The sequence below is a fragment of the Perna viridis genome, chromosome 1 (assembly GCF_037379345.1).
Source record: "Perna viridis isolate PV_CMFRI_1.1 ecotype Kerala chromosome 1, ASM3737934v1, whole genome shotgun sequence".
In the NCBI taxonomy this organism is placed as follows: Eukaryota; Metazoa; Mollusca; class Bivalvia; order Mytilida; family Mytilidae; genus Perna; species Perna viridis.
Window position 1 is genome coordinate 46,703,693 of NC_142445.1, and position 15,034 is coordinate 46,718,726.

The 15,034-nt window shown below is 31.7% G+C and overlaps 1 protein-coding gene across 2 annotated transcripts in view; it reads right to left on the bottom strand.

The window, feature by feature from the left end:
- LOC148629039 (uncharacterized) overlaps positions 1 to 15,034 on the bottom strand; it is an 84,437-nt gene that overhangs the window by 68,644 nt on the left and 759 nt on the right. Inside the window, exons 2-3 of one of the 2 annotated variants that reach the window (XM_088542856.1) lie at positions 2,609 to 2,718; positions 932 to 968 (exon numbers count right to left, since the gene is read on the bottom strand). The gene's annotated coding sequence lies outside the window, so the exon portion shown is untranslated. The remainder of the gene's footprint in view (positions 1 to 931; positions 969 to 2,608; positions 2,719 to 15,034) is intronic. The other variant, XM_088542851.1, reaches the window with a different exon arrangement.

Sequence of the window (15,034 nt, forward strand, 5' to 3'; positions counted from 1 at the left end):
GATGACAGATGATGATGAATGCCAAGTGATGGCAATATCTCACATGGCCTTTGGCCAGGTGAGCTAAAAATGAACATAATAACAACATCACTTTTTTTAAGTCACAAATATTGTTAGCAACTTTTTGCACTTGTAATTTCAATACTTTATATTTGCATATGATTCGCATAATTATACATTACTATTCCACATTATGCTGCAGATCTGTGCCATGTTTACCACCATAGTGTAATAGTTCTAGCTTTGTATGAAGTATCATACACTTGTGTTCTTTGTGCGTTGCTTGCTTGTATGAGAGCAGGAAGTCTACATGAAATGATTGGCTAGCATTGAACATTACCCAGTACCAGATTCAGGCACGGGATCGTTACAAGACTATATAGGTCATACACATTAGCACAGCCCCAATTATGAATATTCATTGCCAGTTGTTTAATCTAGTTCCAAATCTGGTTCCACGGTCAATATCATAAGCGACCCAAAGATCGCTAGAACATACCTCGTTAAAAAATATCATACATACGTCTATGTGTGTTTTTTGTTTGTATGAGAACAGGAAGTTTAAATTAAAAGATGAAATGATCGGTTAGCCTTGAATTTTTGTAATATTACCCAGCTCCTAATTCAAACACAGGGACTCGTTACAATTGACTATAAATTCATAGACATTATCAGGGCCCCAATATCTATATCAAGCCATTGCCAGTTGTTTCATCTGGTTCCTGGTAACCCATTGTCTTGATAGAAAACATTTGGGTCATCACAGTCACGAAAGAATAATCATATCAAGGGAACCAAGATTCTAGCGGAAGTCACCTGATATTAGAGCAGATTGCATTTGTGCTATTTCGGATGTTGGAAGTAAGCCAAAATCAGTGGCAGAGACTATTTGACGTTTAGCGACTTTGAAGACTTCAGTCTTTGATTTTACCTTAGCTTTACATCTATTCCATTTCTTTGTTGGAGACCTGAAGATAAAGTCACAGAGCTTTATGAGCTCTCTTAACAATAAATTTGAATTACTAGACCTAACAATACCAAACATTTTTGGTGGGAGGCTGAAGTTTATCATCAAAATTTCAGAATGTCACAGTTTGGCAATGTAATCAATGTGTTATCACGAAGCTTAGAACTTTGACATCAAAACCATTTCAAAGAATAATCAAGGGAACCAAGGTTATAGCCGTAATCAAAAGAATGTAATCCTGGGACAAAGACCAGACATAGAAAACAGACATAAACAACAAAGAACATAAAGTAACTAAAATCATACATACAAAGTAACAAAAGCATATGAGCAACTCAGACTCCACTAAAAACTGGGAGCATGGACCAGGTGCACCGGTAGGATAAGCATCCTCTGCTTTTCTAGAAACAACCACCAAGTTCCTCAAAACATTAATATCATTATGTACATGAACACCATTGTCATAAATGATGAAACTAATTTTATAACATGAATCTGAACTCAAGGCATGACAGAAAATACAACACACAAACACACAGACTATAATCTATGTATATGCCTAAAGTTTGCTTTTGAGTTTTTTCCAAAGCATTTTCTGAGATGTAATACAAAGTAGAGTACAGTACCATATTAAAATCTTTCTAGGATTTCATCATAACAGACAATTTCAGACCTTTGAAGGTTGGAATTTAGCAATGTAAGAGTACTCATCAGAATAAAACATGTCATAAACAACTAACACTTTAAAAGGATAAATGATACAATAATTATCAAGCTCAATTCTGTATTTTTAACATTTTTTATGTTTCATGAAACTCAAGGATAATTTTGTTTACTGACAGTTGACCAATTTTTTCTACAAATATCACAGACATATGAATCAACTTGATGATACACCAGAGGGGAAAATGAAAAATTTATGAGTTTTAAAATTAAATTGTTTTCAGAGTGAAATTCAATTATTGTAGAAAAAAATGTTTACCTATTTAAAACTACTGCTCCAGGCTCTTAGTGAAATGGCATAAAACATTAAAATATAAAATACCATCATAAAATTTGTCCTTTGTGGGATTTTGCTTTTTTTTCATTTGCTTAGCACAATAAAATCAAATATTCTAAATACTATTAAATCAAAAATAGTGACTTAATCATTAAGTAAATTCAAAGAGTGATGGGATAGAAGAACACTAATTACATGCCTTTTTCTTACTTTTTTGCCTCTCAGATGTTTGAAGCACTATACTTCTTACATGTTATCTTGCCTTCCTTATACTAAGCTAATTGCAATCTGCACATGTTGCCACTTTTTATTTGCCTACATGTACCTTAAACGTTGCCTTTCTGTACATCTTACCACTATTGACTTGCCTTCTTTATACTTGTCTAATTGCAATCTGCACATGTTGCCACTGTTAACTTGCCTACCTTTAACTTGACTTATTGCCTTTCCCTATATCTTGCCGCTGTTGACTTGCTTTTTTTATACTTGGCTCATTGCAATCTGCACATGTTGCCACTATTGACTTGCCTTCTTTATACTTGGTTCTTTGCCTTTCTGTTCTTGTTGCCATTATTTGACTTACTTAGTACCCAATTACCAACCAATTGTACAAATTTTTATTATCCAAATATTTCATTCACCTTGCTTTGAGGTGGTCAGTCTGACTCTAGGTGTTCTAGGAATACAAATATCTCTGTAACTCCTACTTTCTTGTATCTATTGTACTGTAACCCACTGCTAAAGCTGTAATCTACAATGATATGTGGACAGAAGATAAATTTAAAATAATAATCCATTAAATAAAGTATACACATAACAAAACATTGAATTTTATGGTAATAAAAGAATTCTTACTGAACAATAATAGATTTTATCATTTAGACAATAAAAACTTTGCAGATACAGAAATCTGATATCATTCTTACATTTTTATTTTTTATTCAAATATTAATTCAAAACAACAACAAAATTAGATTAAGTTCAACAAGCTAAAAATGTAGAGGGAAAATCGTCAAATTTCTCCATAATATGTATATGATATGATATGTTTTAGCAAAGAAAACTGTCCTCCTTGGTCAAGGAATGACAAATTCCATGTTTTGCACCAATAATGTTCATATTCAAAGCAAAGTTGGAGGTACACAATGGCATCAAAAACAAGTTCTACTGAAAGGCTTCAAATGAGTTAGGAATGGAAATATCATCCCACTTTGTTGAAGAAATTTCAATCACCAAAATCAAATACAAAATAAGAGGATGTGATAAAGAATGTGAATTCATTGAATTGCAGTTGTTTCTGAAAAGGAGTTGCTGGTGGAAACTGGGGACAGATGGACAGCATAATCACCACATACTTCTCACTTTCAAAAATAGGGGAGGGGGGTTAATCAGGAAAAAAAGAAAAGGTCCAATTTATCTAATCAACTTTTGGACTTCATCTGTGCATAAATTTTTAGTAAAAACATAGCATCTTTTTTAGGACAGTATATTACAGACATACAGACTGAATGACACTTTAATTGCCCTGGTGATAACAGACAAGACATATGATTATGAAATTAAATGCATTGTTCTTATAGACTTGATAATGGTAACAATACATGCTACTTTTAACAAGATTATGCAATCTTTACTTTGACAAGAATATTATGGAATTTACCAGCAAAAACTAAAGTTTGGATGTCTAGAACAATTATAAAAATTACAGGGGCAAAAACTAAGAAAACAATAGAATGTAAATGTGTTAGAACCATTCTACACTGTGAACTAAAGCTTAGGAATCCATGCAGTTGATGCAGGCTTCTTTTAACTGACAACTTTATTTGCATTTCTTTGACAGCTCTTTGTTCGTAAATTGCGTGTTTTATGAGGAAATCAGAACAGATACTTCTCTTACCAAGATCCTTCTATTCTAGATGGCAGTATTTACACTGATAAAGTAATTAAATAGCTTTCTAAACATACGCTCAACTTTTAAAATTTTACTAGCTGTTATATCTAACATTTTCCCTATTGTATCTGTTAACACAGTCATTAAACAAAGAAATAAAGATGGAATTCTCATTCTATCCTTATATTTCTAAGATTAAATTGTTAAAATCACCACTTTATAGATGTTTTATGAGTCTTGAAAGTAAAGAAATTCTCAACAGCCCTAAAGTGATAAAAAAAATTCAAATCCTGGCTCATGAAACTCTCTACAAAAGGCTATATATGCATAAAAAACAATTACCAAGCAAAAAAAAAAACCATAGAATTGTAGTCTCTAACTTAATGGGGCTGATCATATATTACAATTATATTCTTCTTAATGTCAACTTCTATCTAAGTTGCCATATAATTCCAAACTTTGATATAATTCTTCCATAATTGCATGAAAGTTAACCACTGCTTTACAACTGCATAATACTATAATTACAACAATTCAAATCCATATCACCAAGTACATTAATGGCCAAACTATGTCATTTTTATAAAAAAATCACCAAAATCTAAATATCTCTAAAACACCACTTTAATGCCCAATATATTTCATTTCCTTGGCATTTTGTCAGCCAAACCATTACAGATCTATAATCATTCTATAAAATAGCTGATATTAACTTTTGGGGGAAAAACATGAAAAATCAACCTGAAATGTTTTGTTGTCTGTGTTTGATCAGTAAAATTGTTTGATTTAAAAGTTCATTAATTTTCTGTCATAAACTCATTACAATTTAAGATCTTTTTAGTTGATTTCCATGGAAACTTATCATTAAGTTAAAATGCCAGACAATTTTGACATTTCTCAAATAAGTCAAGCCGATTGTTGACAAGTATCCCACTCATACATCTCGGCCTAAACTTTTTTCAATGCATTTTTAAACTCCAAAATATTGCTAGTAGAATGATCCCACGGAAAAACCTGAAACACACTGACTATAAGTATGGCATGAAAACCACTTATGGGTCTCTCAAGCAATAATAAAGTTTATTTCAATCAAAATTAAATTGTGTTTCAATCAATCATATTATGAAATGTAGAAATGATTTTTTCGCCATCAAATCCTCTTTAACTGATAAACCCATTATTCCAAAACACAAAATCATTTCTTGGGGCCCTTGAGTCTTAAAAACCCTATCAAATCATACAAAAGAAGCTTTAAATCAAAAACACTTAAAATCATGGATCTATAAAAACAAAAGGATTTTAGGAACAATCATCCCCATCGATAGAGCAGACTTAAAATTCCTGACCGGAATTGTAACGAAGTCATCAATGTGGCGGACACATAAAAAACCTTTCAATGACTGGGAATCAAAACGTTGTTGGAACAGATTTGTTATTTGAAGTATTTACCAGCAGACAAATCTCCAAACTGAGGCAGGAAATTCAAACATTGTGTCGTCTGCAACTAACATTAAAACAACAAATATAAGTGACACAATCCACCATCATTTAATGTTTTGTCAAATACTTATGTTTTTTGGAATATATTCAAAATTTTGCATCTGGATTGCACATTCTAATTTTCTTCACGAGCTTTTTTTTTATGCTGACAAGGAGACATGTAAACAGCAACAGTTTTTTTGATGTCTCAGCAATTATTTTGTAACAAAGACACTTTAAACTTTATAATTAGAAAAGAGCTTTTGACACCCACATTTGCTCAACTGGCATCAGCCATGAAACAGAACATGTTCCACCACAGAGTGGTAAGACCTAATTAATCCATATCCATGCATTTCTAGTGAATCAGTTTTGACTGTGTTATTGGTAAGGGTAGCTATATTATTCAATGGCTAATTTTGCCTAGATGTGGATAATCAAATTAGGAACAAGTTACCCATATGAATAAATTGAACATTAGCTACAGAATTTCAATGCCTATTTATCATATTACAATAAGGCTAATGCTAAAAATGGACTTCATCTAACAGCAGTCATATTCTTTTATTCAACAGGATCTATTTTTTTGCAACAAACTCTTGTCAATTTACATGGTGCTGGAGAAAACAGAGAGGACCAATATGAAGGAAGTGTATTTTTATATTTTAATCTATAAAATTGCATGTAGTAACTAAATGCACAGTATTCTCATTTTAGATCAGCTACAGGGTAATTCTGCTTTTGATGAAAACTCCTTTAATATTTAAAATTCAAAAACTACTATTTCTAAGCTGAGTTTGCTGCAGTTTTCCCCAAGCAATGAATATGCATGATAACAGTAGTCAAACTGTACAAAAACATTTTAATTAGGTCTATGTCAAGATTAAACCTCAAACAGGACATTAGGATTAGATTTATAAAAAATTGTGTAAGTTAAATTTATGAGTACAGTGGTCACATAACATTTCCTATCATGACATCATATCTCATGACCCATTTTACGCTTGGGACTGTACAGACCAATTTTTTCGCAGCATAAAAGTATGCAATACCTTTACGTTACAAAGGTACACCAACTTTAACCCAGAAATAGTGAACCAGCACATTTTCATTTATCAGCACCAAAGATTCGGGCCAACATAAATGCACATGGTACATTGTACTTTGACATGATCATTTAAATCCAGTGGTTTTACTAAATCTCCAAAGCTACAATAATGGGCACCTAACAACTAGAGATCCTGAATGGCTCACCTGGTCAATAACTACAGCCTGAATGGCTCACCTGGTCAATAACTACAGCCTGAATGGCTCCCCTGGTCAATAACTACAGCCTGAATGGCTCACCTGGCCAATAACTAGAGAGCCTGAATCACTCACCTGGTCAATAACTACAGCCTGAATGGCTCACCTGGTCAATAACAAGGGAGCATGAATCACTCACCTAGTCAAAAATAGTCTTTTTAGCCTTCTGAAGCTGGATCCTTGACCCTACTGTACTGCTGTCACAAGAATCATTTAATCTTTGTTATCCACCCTGTTTTCATTTTATAAAATAAATCTCTCATATTCATTGTTTACTTTTCCGAAGCAAGAACTGCAACATTGATCAACAGATTTTAGCTATGAAGTAGTTCTTCCTTCCATTGAATTCAGTTTTGAGAAGTCAAGAATAGGAACTTAGTCACTATATTTGCTTGATTTATCTTTAACAGGGTATTTTTAATATATAATACAAGTAGTCCTGTAAAAAAACATACAGGGACTTAACTTGATATAAGAAATGCAACAGCATTAGTAAATGATGACTTCTCCTAATACAAGCCTAAATGATTGTGAATTTCGACCAGTTTTAAACAGCTAATATCTAAGTGACAGTTAATAAGTTCATATTTCCTTCCATTTATCCATTGCCTTGAAATCTGACAATGAAAAATTAAAGTCAAACACATGCACATCTGTCCGTAAACTTTATAAAAATCTGAAGAAACAGGATAATGGTTTCAGAAATCTTTTTTTTAAGTGCACTCAAGCATGCAACTTAAGACTTAAATCAATAAATATTTGGCTTTCTCGACATCATTGTCAACAGTTTAATGTCAATTATTCATTTTAATCCTTAAAGTCATTAAAACTTTATCACAATGTGAAATTGCATATGTCAAAATTTCAGAATTTTGATATTTTATCAAAAAATTATATTGAATTTTATTTCTTTGATCAGATTAGAAAATCAAAGTTAAAATGAATTTTAAATTAATTTCAATTGAAATGATAAGGTCTCATTGACAATTTCAATTAGCATTTTCACTGAATCACAAACAAATTTATTGAATGTGCAGATCTATCAATAATACCGAGTGAAACTAATTTGGGTAACAACTGTTCTACAACATTTGGTGAAAACGTGCCCAAATTTAACTTTTAACAATGTCCTTCAAAAGATCAATATGTAAGAAAGGCTGTTTTAACTATAGACCAATTTTCTAAACGTGATTGTCAATTTTTATTCCTTTATTTTCTTTAGATTTGAATAAGCAAAGTTTATACAACCTTAAAAGAATGCATAAAAAACTCTCATCGAATAAATATGTTTCAATTTTGCCCACAAGAAGGGTGAATTATTTGTAAAGGTGAAAACTTGTCAGGCTTATGGTCATTTTTTTCTTTCAAAGGAGTGACTTACGACTTTAAAAAACATATTTCTTGTTTAAAAGTTTCACAAGCTGAAAAAATCGTGGTGACATTTGTAGCCTCGGGAAATCCAATTTTGTTGACACTTGCAATATAATTTCTTTATTTTTGACAATTTTTTTCATGGCCAAGTTTTTATTATGTTTTTTTTTGTGTTACTGTCATAAAATCAAGGTAAAAAACACGACAAGCTACTGCATAATCATGCAGTAAAACAAAACCGTGATTATTGACAGAAAAGGGCCGCTGTCCAGTGGTGGTCATTTATGACATATTATGGCCATTTGTTTTATGGAGTAAAAAAAAATTCAGGAGGGTCATTTGTCATAATGTAATGGATTTTATTTGTGAAACATGACAAGCATGGAAACTTTATTTTCCTTTTACATTAGAAAATTTTCCATAGAAATAAAAATTGATCATTTTACTTAAGCTGTCATTGCCAAGTTCTTCAATAGGAATTACCTTTACATAATACATGAGAGAAATACATTAAGTTTTAAATTACCAAGTTGACATGAATTTAAAATAATGCTTTGTCTCAAGCAAATGGAATAAAAACAGTTTTAAACTTTCTACAACTCTTTCTGTGACAAATAATAACACCTTAAAAAAGATCATATTATGAAGGTGCAAATGCGGGCAAACCCTTTGTAAAGACAACAACAGGAACATCAAAATTAAACCATAAAGAACAACATGTACAAACAAAACAATCAATAAGTACACAGTGAAAAACTAACAGGAACTCCTTTAAAACTGAGGGTAGAAGGTTCTAAATGGTTGACCATCAGAAAAACTTATTTTTTTCATAAAATCTTACATTCGACTCACAGGTGATTTGACCGATGAAAGGTCAGTGTCTTTAAAAAGGATGTTTTTGATATTTTACTAATTTTTTTGTGATTAAGTTATCATAAAGTGATGTACATTAGTTGTATATTCTAAACTGATTGAAACCCATCAGTATGTCAAATCTAAAGGGGTACATGTACATTTGGTTTATAACAAATTTGGCCCTGACAATAATCTTGGTAAAATGATTTTAATCAGTAAGTTTAGTACAAGGTGTGCTTAATTTGACAAAACCCTTTTTGCTCTTCATCTTTGCAAAACATGGAAACATAAGCGCAAAATGGAGCCCAAATATGTTAATTTTTCCAAATTGGGGAAAAAACACTTGATTTCACTGAATTTTTTCTTGCCACATCTATCCCAACTATTGAATCCTACTGTATCAGGACAGTTTATGACAAAATATTTATTTTGTCCAGGCATGTGGGTAAATATAACTGGATAGAAAAACCCACCCACTAACATTCAAATTTTGTCAGCAATTAATGGAAGTTACATAGAAACAATACTTTTTGACATCATTTTACAACAACTCATTTTTAGCCTGGGTTAATATGTCATCTGACACAAAATTCTGCCTTTAAGTCTTTCCAGTTGGACATCAAACATCTTCATTAAAGAACTGATCAGAAAGTGATATGTGTATGAACAAATGTAACTCTTTCTAGAAAATCTCATGAAAATGTTGTTTACTAAACTAATTCAGGAAGGAAAGAACAAAATTACCAGAAGGTTTTAGTATTATAAATCACTGACCTCTGCAATCTTAAAATTCCTATCAAGTTTCCTGATCCAATTTTTGACCATTATGTCAATATCCAATACCTGTAACTTGTACATACTTTAGATATTGTTCTGATATTTCTCTAATTTTTAACATAACCTGGGCTAGAATTTGATGTCATGAGTAAATATTTTGTATTTTTCATCTGAAGATGCAAGATTCAATAACAGTAAATTAAAAATTTATCATATTCTTAATCTTCCATGGCTCAAACATTCTGTTCCCTGACAACAGTCACCAATAAAATGTTTTGCAGGGTGCAGCATGATATGACTGTCAAACCCTGAGCAGTTGGGTAAATATTGATATACCATTTAGGTTGATACATTTCTAAAAATTGACTGTGATTAAATATTTGACACCAGATGATAATTTGACTAGCACCAAAGTGTCCCTTTTCGGACTTTTATGCATAAATTGTTCCAGTCACAACCCAAGCCTTCCTTTGGGGTATGGCACTTTGTGGTAAAATATCATTAAGATCCATACACTCAAAATAAAGTTATGGTGACAAAAAAAGTCAAAGGATACCAATATCAATAGCATGATACCTTTCAACCAAAATTTTCAGCAAAAATAAATAAAAGTACCATGGATCCAAGGGATACACCTGGACCATGGAATCCTCTTAAATCCAATGGAGACACCAGGACATGGGATCCCCTTATTTCGCTTGATTATATAGGGAAAAACAGACTTCCACTACGGAGAATTTCTGGGTCCACAACTGCTGACAACAGGTAAAGGATATCACTTTTTCAGTAGTTCTGACTAAAGTGAACTTCTGTTATATACTGTAGACACAGGGAAAGTGAGATTTTCTGAAATAAGTAATACAAATGTACCAAAAACACCTCAATTAACTGGAGATTCAACATCTTTACACAGATAGGACTTACCTGGTTTAAAGTGTTCATGTCTGTAACACAATAGTTAGAGAGACAGCAGCTTTAGTGGGATCTATTGTTTAATCTAATTTTTGTCAAAAGCCTTTCTAGCTCTTGACTTCATTTTTATTTAACATGAAGTCTATTACAAACAGTACAACATTAAAACTAATTTGTGACAAGCAGAGTTTTCTAAAATGGCATCAAAACTCTTCAAATAAAAAATGTCAACAACTTCTGTCTATCCTACTTCAACAGAACTACAAGATTTTGCAATTTTAATAAGTGTACCATTAATCAGAACTATTAAACATTAAACCGCTTTCAAAACAGGAAATCATATCGATTTTAATTCTTGTATGTCCAAATTCATAAAAACAAAAGCCAAAATAACAAGTTGCCAAGAGCAACCGTCACTGACCAAGAGACAGAATTTTTCAAATAAACTAACTTACGATATTAAATAGAGAAATTAAATTTGACAGATAACTCAGAAAATTTGCTGCTAATCAATATACAGTCCCCATGAAATTGACATCGTTCTTGTTTATTTCAAATGGAAATATGAAAATATGATATTTTGATTCCAGAAATAAATTTCATAGCCTAGAAGGTTAAGCAAAACAATGGGAAATAATGACAAAATTGCTATTGATTTTTTTCAACATAAAAACAGAGTTTATGACTTAAAATTAAAACACTTGTTCAGAAAACCAATAGATCAAATTAGAAAATTTAAATAGCCTTAGCTTAATGTCTTTAATGAGAACTCAAAGAATTTCAGACTTTCACCAAGGGATATAAAACAGAAAGATCAGTAACTCAACACCAAGCTAAAAGGTGTATTACCATTACCTACAAGTTTAGAGAACTAAGCTTGCAGATGTAGTGGCTGTATTGTTAGTATCTTGGTACACTGACTGATTGTATATGAATGAAGCACCGATTTATCAACTACCTACAACCTTGCAATAAAGATTAGTGTGAAAGAAAATAGCACAAAGCAATGAGGTATTTACACTTTGAAACTGTAAATGGCACCCTAAGTTTTAAGTAAAGACCCTTTGAAGTTTTTGAATTTATTTATAAAGTGGGAGAGATATCAATGATCATAACAGTCACAAAAGAATAGAGTTGGGTTTTTAAGGCATGTGTGGAAACTTATACCATGTTGAGGGTTCAACCTGTAAACTATTGTTTAATTTTAATTGCATACTAAGTTTGTCCTGTTATAAAGCACATACATGTATTGTCAGGGGCTTAAATTTACATTCACAAGTGGCAGATCCTGGACTTTTTCAAGTCTGAAATAAATGTATATGTCAAAGAGACAAAAATCCCACCAGGATAAAAATGTCAGCCCAAGGCCACCCATTGGTCTTCAATGAATGATGAGGAATCCTCATACCACAGGGCAGGCTGCGGCTGGCCCCAAAACATCATTATACACAGGTAAAGTGAAAGAGTTACCCTTATATACTCAGTTAACATAAAAAAATAAACTAAAGGTGAAAACAAAGACATACAAAGACCAGAAGTTCCTGCCTTGCGACAGGTGCAAAAAAAGCTGCTGGGTTAAGGTACTTAGAAGTGATCACAACCCTCCTCCTTTAAAACCTGGCACATACTAATTGAGAACAGACAATAATGAATCGACTCATGACAGGGAGCAAAAACAGGCATTTTCCGATGGTCTAATTTTATTGATGTTAAATAATACAAAGGAATCTAAAACACCTCCTTAAAAGTTCAACATTCCAATCTATAAAGATGCAAGAGCTGGTCAACTCGCATTAGATCACTAGTGCAACTTGCCATTAGAACAAATTAATTTTAATGTAACATGGAGATGGAGGTATTGTCAATTTGGGTGCAAGGTAAATATGAAATTGTCAACTGGGCAATCTTTCTTTTTTTAACATTGCATTTCAAATTTTTAGTATGTACATTTTGTATCATGTGAATCTTTGTACATGTCTTATCATCCTAAACTTGAACAGGTACATGCAACACTTAAACTGTGTGTTTGTGTTCATTGTAAAGGTAACATCTAGTCTAACCAATGCATTTTTAATGTTTCGCAATGCTTTTTATCTGTTTTTTCCCGAACATCATGAATTGTGTGGCTTTCCTGTAATGTGAAAACCACTAATGTGCATTGTGAGGAACGTGAAAGTATCATGTGTCTTGTGCTCAGCATTGAAAGAAACTTTCCGGTTTCTTTGCCCTGATACTGCTATTTGTTATGTAGACTTTCATTTTAGACTATTGCTCTCGACTACTAGAGTTTATCAGTTAGGCAATTTTCAGAAGGTATATAAGAAATACTGTTTATTGAGTATTCAGCATTTTTTAGAGTCTGATCTTTGAAACTAAACTTATATAGATCAGCACTAGTCAGTGTTTTAAGATTCCACTTACCCATCATCTGGGGCTAGTAAAATTTTGGTGAAGGTTTACTATGTACCACTTTCCCTTACACAAGTAGAAAACTTAAAATTTTGAAATGATTTGAAGTTTGTAAGCTAACTTTAAGTGTTGAAAAGTTAATCTTCATTAAGAGTTTTGCTGTGGAAACATTATATTCTAGAAAAATCCTAGACTAGTCTTTTAATGAGGATTAAAACTAGTTAAACTAAGATAAGGTAGCTCCTCAGCAGAGGTTACCTTGAGCTTTGGAATTTCACTGATGTAAATACTCTCCTCTAAACAAATTGCCTTCTAAAACATGTTAGCAGGTATCAGTTCAAAAATTCCAAAGATCACTTGAACTCAAGTAAATTATCCTTTGCCTTGTTTCTGAAGAATCTATCAATTTCACACATACAGCTTTGATATTAAAAGATTCACTCACCTTAGTTTATCAATAAAACAAATTTGGGAACAAAAATAAATGAAAAAAGTAGTTCAATTGAACATTAAAACATTAGGATGAACCTTCAAAGTACCTCATTAAAAGAGAAAGCTTTGATTTAACAACTTTTTATTTGAAGATTACATTTTGACCTCTGTGTAACAAATCAGTTGCAAAAAACATTCAACTTTCTGGCAGTTTCAAGAATTAAAATCTTAAGAAATTTAATCAAAAGATTCTTCTTTTAATTACAAATTTATGAAGTTTCAAGTTAATAAAAGAAAATAAACTCTAAAACCATATGTCTATAATTATATGTAGATGAATTCAATTAATTTCTAGGGACATCAAAGAACAGAATGGATTTGATACTTATACGAAGGTGTTAATTTCATTTCAGAACATATGTTTTAATGTTTTACCAATTCCCTGAAAACGAAAATTAAAAATAAACATCATTACAGGGATCCACTAAAAACAAATAACAAATTTTTCGTGAAATGAAGTTGGTGTTTTGACAACAGTGATCAAGGTATAAACAGGAGCTGGTGTTGATAAGGCAGTCTTTACAGTACACTTAAGAAATAACAACCCATTAGTTATAAGAATTCAATAGAACAATGCCTAAAGAGAACAACATATAACTTGAAGATAACAGTAAGAATTTTTATACATGTAAATGTACCTGTATGTGTCCACACTTCTTGTAGTTTTAAGTTAATGGCCACAGACTGGACTGAATCTAACAAAGTCTTAACTTTTTTTTCAAGACACTATATTATATAAATGTGCCATAATCAAATGGACATTAATTCATCCCACTTATTTATTCATTTATCTTTTTAAGTTATTTAGAATTCTGAAATAACACTTTCACATTTAATAACACCAATCAGATACTTTCTTTTCAATCATATTAATATGTACTGTACTTTAAAAGTAAGCATTTTCAACATGTAACTATACATGTCCTAATACATTTTTAGCACTAAAAAATCTGACCAAAGAACCATACCAAATTGTCAAATCTGAATTAGTTTTTTTTTTTATGAATTGTGTGATACTATGACAAGGGAAATGTGCACGACCAACAAACAATATTATGTATATACAGTGCACACATACATGTATATCTGTTAATTAAGACCTGTATTCTTTCTTTTATCAATCATGCAAAGACTTAGTTCAGTGGTCATTTGTTCCATCTAAGAGGTGTATATATATGTACATAACTTCTGAGAAGTACATGGACTTAACACTACCTGTTTTACCCCATGCAGCACTAAATTTTTGAATATTTTCCCCTCGTCTTAAGCGACCAAAAAATAAATCAACAACAAATTACTATGAATTAGATGTATTATACATGTATATGAAACTTTTTGCATGAGTAACATGGATGTGTAAAAAAAATCAAGCAAATAAAGTTATACACTGAAGGCAAGGTTAACAAGAGAGTATTTTTCACTATAATATCCCTGTATCTATGCATATGCACATTTCATGCAAATGCATGTAATTACTACACCCTACTACATCTAATTATAAAGTGGATTTCTGAAGTTCTATAATGTTCTTCTTCCTTTAATGTTGTTAAATCTGCATCAATATAAACTAAATTAC